Genomic DNA, 8,391 nt, shown 5'->3' on the forward strand with positions numbered 1-8,391 from the left:
GGAATTGGCTGTGCACAAACACCGGCTAAATAGCTACGGCTGTAAAAAAGGGAGACATAACGGTTTGTATTTTTAGATCAAAAGAGGAATTTCATGTGTAACAGTTTGGTAAAAAAGATTGACTTGAAATTACAGTCAACTCAAGGCCTGCCGAGCAGTGTTTTCCTGAATGAGGTAGTTTTCTGCACCCTGAGAGGATGTGTTTTATTTGTGTGGAAGAAACGCTAAAAGCATGAAATGCATGGTAAAGATTGCAGAGTGTGCCAAAGAATGAAAGTACGAGGCAGGAAAAATGGATGTAGATAGAGACGGACTCGGAGCAATTGAGTAGGAATCAGTTAATGGTCAAAATGGGGCCCGGCTGCTTCCTGAATTGTTAATAAACTCTCTCAGAGACCCTGATGAGCGTGATTGATTGGTACTGGCCTGTAACAATGTGAGCCTCTTCAGCGCACTCAAACTCATTTACCTTTCGCCGGCTCAGCCTTTCACAATCCCTCTTTGTGAGACTGCGGCTTTATCTGTGCTGATCCTCAATAAATAAGCCTTTATGTATAGTCTTTGAATATTAGAGTGCAGCTATGGAGCGCTAACACAACATTCATCACCGTATCTCGTGAAGATGAGTCACTCAGCTCTGGCGAAAATGGTCAGTCATGGTATGAGTGTGTGTGGGTGTGTGTACCTGGGATTGCTATCAGCTTCTGTTTGTGTGGAAGATAACCATCGCTGTGTGTGTGTGTGTGTGTGTGTGTGTGTGTGTGTGTGTGTGTGTGTGAGATAAATGGATATGCTTGTCCACCGTGTCTACTTTATTGCATGCGATTTTGTGAGATAGCTATCAGTTTGTGTTTGCACTCCTGTTCGGTAGATAACTATCACTGCATGTGTGTGTATATATATATATATATATGTGTGTGTGTGTGTGTGTATGTGTGTGTTTTCCTGTGTTACACTCTGAACTCAACTTTATTTATATAGCACTTTAAACACAACACATCCAAAGGAAAGAGAAGAAAAAGAGGAAAATCAGAGTGATGGATTAGGGTTAAGGGTTAGGATTAGGGTTAATGAATAAAAAAATGATAATAATAATAATAATAATAAAGGCACATGGTCACACAGAGCCTATTGTGGCAACACAGACCTACAGAGACTTCAGGAGAAAAACCTGAGCTGGTTAGGCAGAGTTAAAAGCTAAAGAGTAGAAGTGTGTTGAAGATGACTCAGTAGTGGGGGAGAAGAAGAGAATTCCAGAGGGTTGCACAAAGGCAAAGAAAGAGAGAAAAACAGAGAAAAAGGGGGCATGTTGGACAGTAAAGTGCAGGCTAATGTGTTGTCGAAGCGACACGCCTCACACACAGAGGAGATAAGATAAGCCCCGGCAGCATCGCGAATGCGGTTGCCAGGGAGCTTTCGCGAAATAATCTATGCATGCCGGAGATGTGAGCGGAAGAGCCAAACATTATTCAAACATAGGTGAGGAAATGAAAACGGTCAGTAAGAAAAGAAGAAGTCTGTCTTTTTGTAATATATTCTTGATTTATTCCACATGAAAGTGACTCAGGAAAGGCAGCCTCTTATCAGAAGTGAAGACTTTTTTTTATTCTTGCTTAATGCCTACTAGCATCTTTCCCCCTCTCCTCTTCTACTTGCCTGACACATCTCTCATTTCGTCTCCCCCTGCCTCTCATGTGTACTAAAGCCGAGGCCAATCTGTCCCCTCACCATCCATCCACTTCATCCCCCATCTTCACTCTTTCTTCTCTCTTCAGCTCCTATCACTCCTCCATCTCATCTTCCTCCCTCTGCCCCCTCCCCCGCCTCTTTCACTCTCACCTTGCTATCTCATTTCTTTTTTTTTTTCTTCTCTTTTCTCCCCACTCTCTCTCTCTCTCTCTCTCTCTGTTTCTCCCTCTTTGAAACGCCTGTTGCTGATCCATCAGGCTGCTACTGGAGTATGTTCCCACTCGTTTCTCACAGTGAGTAAAGTCTCTCTCGGAGGAGGAGGAGGAGGAGGAGGAGGAGGCGGCGGTGGTGCTGGGAGGTAGCATCTACTCCAGGAGGGTACCAGCCAGTTATCAATTACTCCCCATTTCCTCATCTGTTCTCCGTCTGCCGAAAGAAGTAATTACGTCTCTCCCCGTTTCTCCCCCTCGTCGGCATCAGAAATGACGCGATAACCAGAAACCCAAATTACTCCTGCTGATGAGACAATCATTGAGCGAGAGAGAGCAAGCCGGACATTTTTCAGCCCCACTGTGCTGCACCCATCGGGGTAATGGCACCTCGATTCGGTTTGGGATGGCTCCCAAACATTTGCGGGGCGTTTCCAATTTCCTCCTTGCAAAACACTAGAAGATGAAAAGAGAGAGAAAGAATTAAATGAGCGTTTTTTTTTTTCTTTCTCTCTGTTTTTTTTTTTTTTTTTTTTTTCCCCCCCCTGCACCCAATAAGAGAGTGCAATCATGGGGTGGTTCCAGCTCCAATCAGCGTTTTGCAGCTGGAGAGGAGTGGTGATGGAAGAGGGACATTAGCACCGGATCCTCATCTGCCACACAAGACAGAGGGAAAGAAAGGATGGAAAAACAATTAAGAATGTTATTCTTTCATCCTTTATTTTTCTTTCTTACTTAACTTAATTTCTTTTTGGGGAAAAAAGTAATTTGGTGGTAACCAGGTATCCACACAGGTGTACACAGGTGTATATATTTTGCCATATATTGAGTCACATGAAAAAAAAACTGTCTTATGATGTATTTTTTGTCTATTATTGAATCGTAAATGTCTTTTTTCTTAAAAAAGTGAAAAATATATCAAGGCATTAAAATGACTTTAACCTGCTTTCACTACAAATCGTGTTGAATGTCAGCGTGGTTACGTTCTAACTAATTTAAACAGCACACAAACTCTAATCCTAAACTATGTTTCATAAATTATCCTTTTCCTTTCATTAGCAGTGCCTCCGCTGCCTCGCTTGAGTGACAAGCTGTATCGTTACTGTAAAGCGGTTGCATTTTACAAAATGAACCTTACTTTTTTCCCCCAGTTATATAGTGTAAAAAAAACACATTTCACACATTATCTCTGAAATGGTTTGATGCTATAATTACTGTCTCCATTTTGCGTTGGGCAATTACAGATTATTTAATTTTTGTCCTACGATTGAACAGAAGTTTGAATTTTTGATAAAAAGCGACAACCTTACCTTTAAACAAAGCAGATTACTGCACTTACACCGCTAGAAAAGTCTTCTTTTTCCATCAGAAACTGGATAAAATTATCTAAATATGCAAAAAAAATACATCTTTAAGGTCTCAATAACAGACAAAACTCACTTGACAAAATGAAGATTTTTGCAGTGTGTGTTTGTCTGCTCCTCTATAGGAGCCCTCTGTCGGGGCCAATCGAGACATTTCCAAATGCATCTCCCCCCTGCTTCCCTCCTCAGCTGTCAAACTGCAGTTTAAATGGAGCAGAAGAACCAGCAGGCCAGTGTTGTACTCTATATTGTATTTCAGTACCTGTCAAGTGTTTATTGATTGGCTGCGGTGGATTAGGACAGCTGCGTTGCTGCAAAGAATGCTTTAGCATGCAGTATGTGTATAGATATAAACATATATATATATATATATACACACATATATATATACGGGAGTTCATGTGTGCAATTGGAGCTATGCTGGAGGTCTCTGAACTGATGAGCCCTCTCAAATCACACCACCTAATCCAGCTCTCTTTCTTTATCTCTTTCTACATCTTCTTTTCTCTTTCCCATCACCCCCCTCACTAACTTCTCTTAGCCCTGCCGTCTTCAGTCCAGAATGATTTGGATCCTAATAGTCTTTTTACAGCCGCTGGCTAATGTTGCCATGGGGGAATGTAACGGGGCCATAACGAGACAATCCCATCCCATATGCAGAGGATATGAAGGGGAATTTGTCTGCTTCAACAGTGACAGGAGCAATCTGTACTGTGGGGCAGTTCCAATGAAGAGCCCATCGAAAAAAGAAAGAAAAAAACTCAGTGTATTCAGGATTATGGTGTAGGAGCCCATTGAAAGTCTAATGGACTAGTCACATCAAATAGACTTGGTAGGAGCATGCTCAGATGAATACATGTATGGCATAGCGCACACACACACACACAGTTAGAGAGGCCATTACCACCAGGGGCTGGGCCATTACTCTCTGTCCAGTGTGCCAGTGTGTGTGTGTGTGTGTGTGTGTGTGTGAGGCCCAGCCATAATGTTTCCAGTCCCAGAGGGGTCTCGGTACAGTACAATACAGTGTGGCCCTCCCTAAATAATTACCACAGGCCTTTTTATATAAGAACAGGGAAGTCAATAAAGAGACCTGCGATATTGCATTGTGCATACTCCACTGATATGAGGAGCGTGAGGAAGACCGTGTGAGGTGGTAATTTCGCAGACCTGCAATGAAAACATTTTTATGATGTTAAAGTGAGTGTGGCTGCTGCATTATCACAAGTTGGCACTGCTCTCCTCGCTTCTCCGACATGAAGTAAAGCAGGTGATTCAACGACACATAACCACAGGGTAAAGATACTCAAAAACAGCTGTTTAAAGCATCAATAGGAGATTGAAGTTGATGTCAGGGGGTTTGTAAAACTGAACATGGACTCATCATTTAAATCTCATAATCCCATGATGACATGTAAGCATCTTCAGTTGTTCAGATGCTTTCAAACCATTCTTAAATTCGGTTTAGTATTTGTGTTCCTGAATATTGTCCATGAATTATCCTCTTTTTCACGCCTTGCCTCTAACTTTAAGAGTGTTAAACCACCTGTTAAGGCAGGACAACTTCTACTTAGACTCTACTTAGTCAACTTTAATTTTCTTTATTGATTCAGCTGCTTTGTTGAATCGATCGATCATTCGGTCTAAATAAAATGTCCATCACAACTTCCCAGAGCTCAAAGTGTCACATGTTTAGTCCAAACAATAAAGAACAGTGAGTCTACATTAACGTAAGACAATGAAAAGAAGCAGATGCTGACATTTTAGAGGCAGGGAACCAGCTAATTTGGGGCATTTTTCCTTGCAGAAATGACTCGCACAATTCATCAATCATCAGAATCGACTAATTGCTTTAAGGCTAACGGACATTTAATCAGCCAGAATAAGTGAAAACTTCTGTGTTGCTGTGTGGGGTCTTTAAATGTTCGTATACTGTGAGGCTTTAAAGTGGAACAGAAAGTTTGGAACTGCAAACACATCTGTTGAAGTCATGTTTTTTTTGTTTTTTGGAGTAGCTCTCCTCTTTTACGTTTTGGATATCTGTAAAAATCCTGGTTCATAGGCCACCCAGTGAACCTGACTTTGGTGATTTGCAGCTCCAAAAAATGTTCAGGTATCTAAGTTAACACGGGGATTAATCTGGTTGAAAATGGAAAAGTATTGGTTAAATATAACCATCATTTCAACAGTATTTTAGTGACCATATTTCAAGATGTGTTTTGGAAATATAGCCACTGAAATGCTGTGAAATAACAGTTTTATGTTACACATTTTTGACCAAGTTATCTAGAAATGTTTGACCTGTGATTAACCAATGTACTGTTTACTTACGCCTTAAAAAAAAGAGTCTTTTTCCAGTTTGAGTCCTTGGCCAACAATGATTTCCAATTTTTAAAGTCTCATTTTCTGGGGGGAAAAAAAAGCTGTCCAGCTGTCAAGCAATAACAGATGTTTAAAATCTTTCACAATCGCACCTCATCAGCCAAAGTATATATATGGGTGGAAACATGGCAGTCATAAAGTCTTTTTAAAACTTTAACAGGTGACAGCCTTTCACAGGGGAAAGATAATATCATGTTACTGATGCGAATCACATATTTTGCGATCTGCTTCATTTCAACATATTGTCTGACTTTCCTTTCATCACACTATTTTTGCAGATAAAATAAAGTTTTTTCAGGCTCCTTTTTACAAAAGTATTGGATTTTTTTTTGGGGAGCACATGTCTTAAAACATCACGTTGTGCCGTAGGTTTAAACACATTTATATGCCAAGTCCTCAGGCCGCTTTGGGAGGAGAGATACGTGCCTGCCGGCGTGGCGCATAGGCTGTCTGTTGCCTCCGATTCCTGCCCCCACCAGTCATAATCTGCGTAAGTCATCCTTGATTAACCCCTGCTGAATGACTCTAATTAGAGCCAATTAGCCCGGGCAGAATGAGACGCTCTCCATGCAGATGAATGCGATGGAGAGGTGGAAGGATGGATGGAGGGGATGGAGCGGGGTCGAAGTGGAGGTGTGGAGAGGCTGGGGATGATTGAGGGATAGAGGTGCTCGGGGCGTGGAGAGAACTGTGGTGGGAGGAAGGATGGTTGAGAGAGAAATAATGAGAGGATGAAAGAGAGAGAATCTAAAGAAGCCATGACGGTTCCATCCATCCATCCAGTCAAGCAGTCATGAATAAACACTTGTAGGGGGGCAATAAATGATTTAACCGTGATGAAATGTTTCTTTAAGTCTGCATGGAAACACCACTGTTTACTACATTTCCTGAAGCACTTGCTCGTTTCTTTAAAAAAAACAACACAGTAATTGTATAATATATGTAAAAATCTGCTTAATAAATGGATGTCTGTTTCTGATCATTTAAATATTGGTTTTTATCAGTGAGATTTTAAAGAGGACATATCATGCACATTTCCAGGTCTATAATTTATTTTCTGGGGCTCTACTGGAATATATTTGCATGATTTTAGCTCCTTATTTACCTTATTCTGGCTCTTTATGCAGCCCCTCAGTTCAGCCTCTGTCTGAAACAGGGTGGTTTAGCTCCTGTCTTTTTAAGACTCTCCTAACCAAGTGGTTCCAGAGGCTACGTAAACAAACAGTAGTAGTAGGATTTCACTTCTTTTTATCATTCTTTACTCGAAATGGAAACTCCTAAAATCAATCTGTACACGTTCGAGCCCAAATTGGATCTGAAATATACGAGTGGACAATGTGAACAACCCGTGGAACAACCTTAGCAACAAAGGCAACAGAACGGACGGTCGTTTGTGGACATGCATGAACAATGTGACATCTACATGAGGAGTTCAGAGCAGGCTGAAGCCCTGGCTTTTGACTTGCAGGAAAGTTTTGGAGGTTCTGGAAGTTTGACTGTGTTTAACACAGACATCTGACATCATAACAGTATAAATATGACAGAAAACCACAAAAAGCATTTAAAGAAAAGGTTGGTTCATTGAGGCTTGGTGAAAGCTTCCTTCTTTGCTACTGTTTTATTGACTTATAGACCAATAGATGGTAAAATATTGGCTTCATGCCGGGGTCAGGTTGAAATGTTGGCTTGCTGTCAAGCCCAGGGCAGGTTGGGTCCAGGCCATGGTTCAGGCTGAAAAACAAAACAAAGGGGGGTCATACTTTGACTGTTTTACTGTTTTAATACTATGAAATCACTTCCCCCTTACTGTCAGGTCAGCTGAGTCTGTACCACATTTTACAAAACTTTTAAAATACCCACTTGTATAGACTGGCATTTTTATAAGTTTGTTGCTCTGCAATTCCTATTGGTTTTATTTGTCTTTTACTCTTGTTTTGTTTATTTATATTGCTTTTATTGTTGAGTGTCTGTTTCCATTTTATAAATTCTATTTTTACTATGTTTTCATGCTGTGCACTATTATGCATGTGTATTATCAACTGTGAAGCACGATGGAACTGCTGTTTTGAAAAGTGCTATATAAATAAAATGTACTGACTTACTCCCCTCGAGTACTTTCATTTCTGGTTTAATGATTTTGTATTTGTTGACTGTTTTCTTAACATGTATATCTTCACTATCTTCTGTCTACTAGCTGGCAATGAAAGATGCTGTTGTGATGCATTGTGGGAAGTGTAGGATCCAGTGTGTTTGGAGACTGATTTATACTTGGAACTAAAAACCTGACCTCATTTTGATTGCTCTTTTCTTCCTTCAACTTACTCAAACACTAGATCATTTGAGCGCTCCTACATGGATGACATGCTCTTCGATGGGAAGAGAAAATTTATCATATTTTTAAAAAACAAAACCTTTGAAAACCCATTAGAGTATCTCAGAAATAAATTGTCAACAATCTTTTTTATTTTCTTAGGATTTTTTTCTTGACAATTTGACCCTCTGACCATAAATCTGCCCTTGCTGAGTGAGCATGGAGAAAAGAAATAAGGCGTTTAGTTTTTAATTTATACAGTAAATTGTCAGGCTGATCTCACAGCATTTAGAAAGAAAAGCCAAAATCAACTGAATCAGATAAGTACTGTGGGAAAAATAAAAAAAATCCAAACCAAAACAAACCTTCCCTTATATGTCAAACATATTTGTCCTTCCCATGAGTACTTTTTTCTAGTTTTTATTATTGTTTTTTT

The 8,391-nt window shown here is 40.2% G+C and overlaps 1 long non-coding RNA gene across 1 annotated transcript; it reads right to left on the reverse strand.

The window, feature by feature from the left end:
* Positions 1–1,867: 1,867 nt before the first annotated feature.
* Positions 1,868–3,592, reverse strand: LOC121891806. Its single transcript, XR_006094167.1, has 2 exons — positions 3,209–3,592; positions 1,868–2,354 (listed from the first exon to the last, which is right to left on the reverse strand). It is a non-coding gene; the product is annotated as an uncharacterized LOC121891806 (long non-coding RNA).
* Between the last annotated feature and the right edge of the window lie 4,799 nt (positions 3,593–8,391).

Source organism: Thunnus maccoyii, chromosome 24 (genome assembly GCF_910596095.1).
Source record: "Thunnus maccoyii chromosome 24, fThuMac1.1, whole genome shotgun sequence".
NCBI lineage: Eukaryota > Metazoa > Chordata > Actinopteri > Scombriformes > Scombridae > Thunnus > Thunnus maccoyii.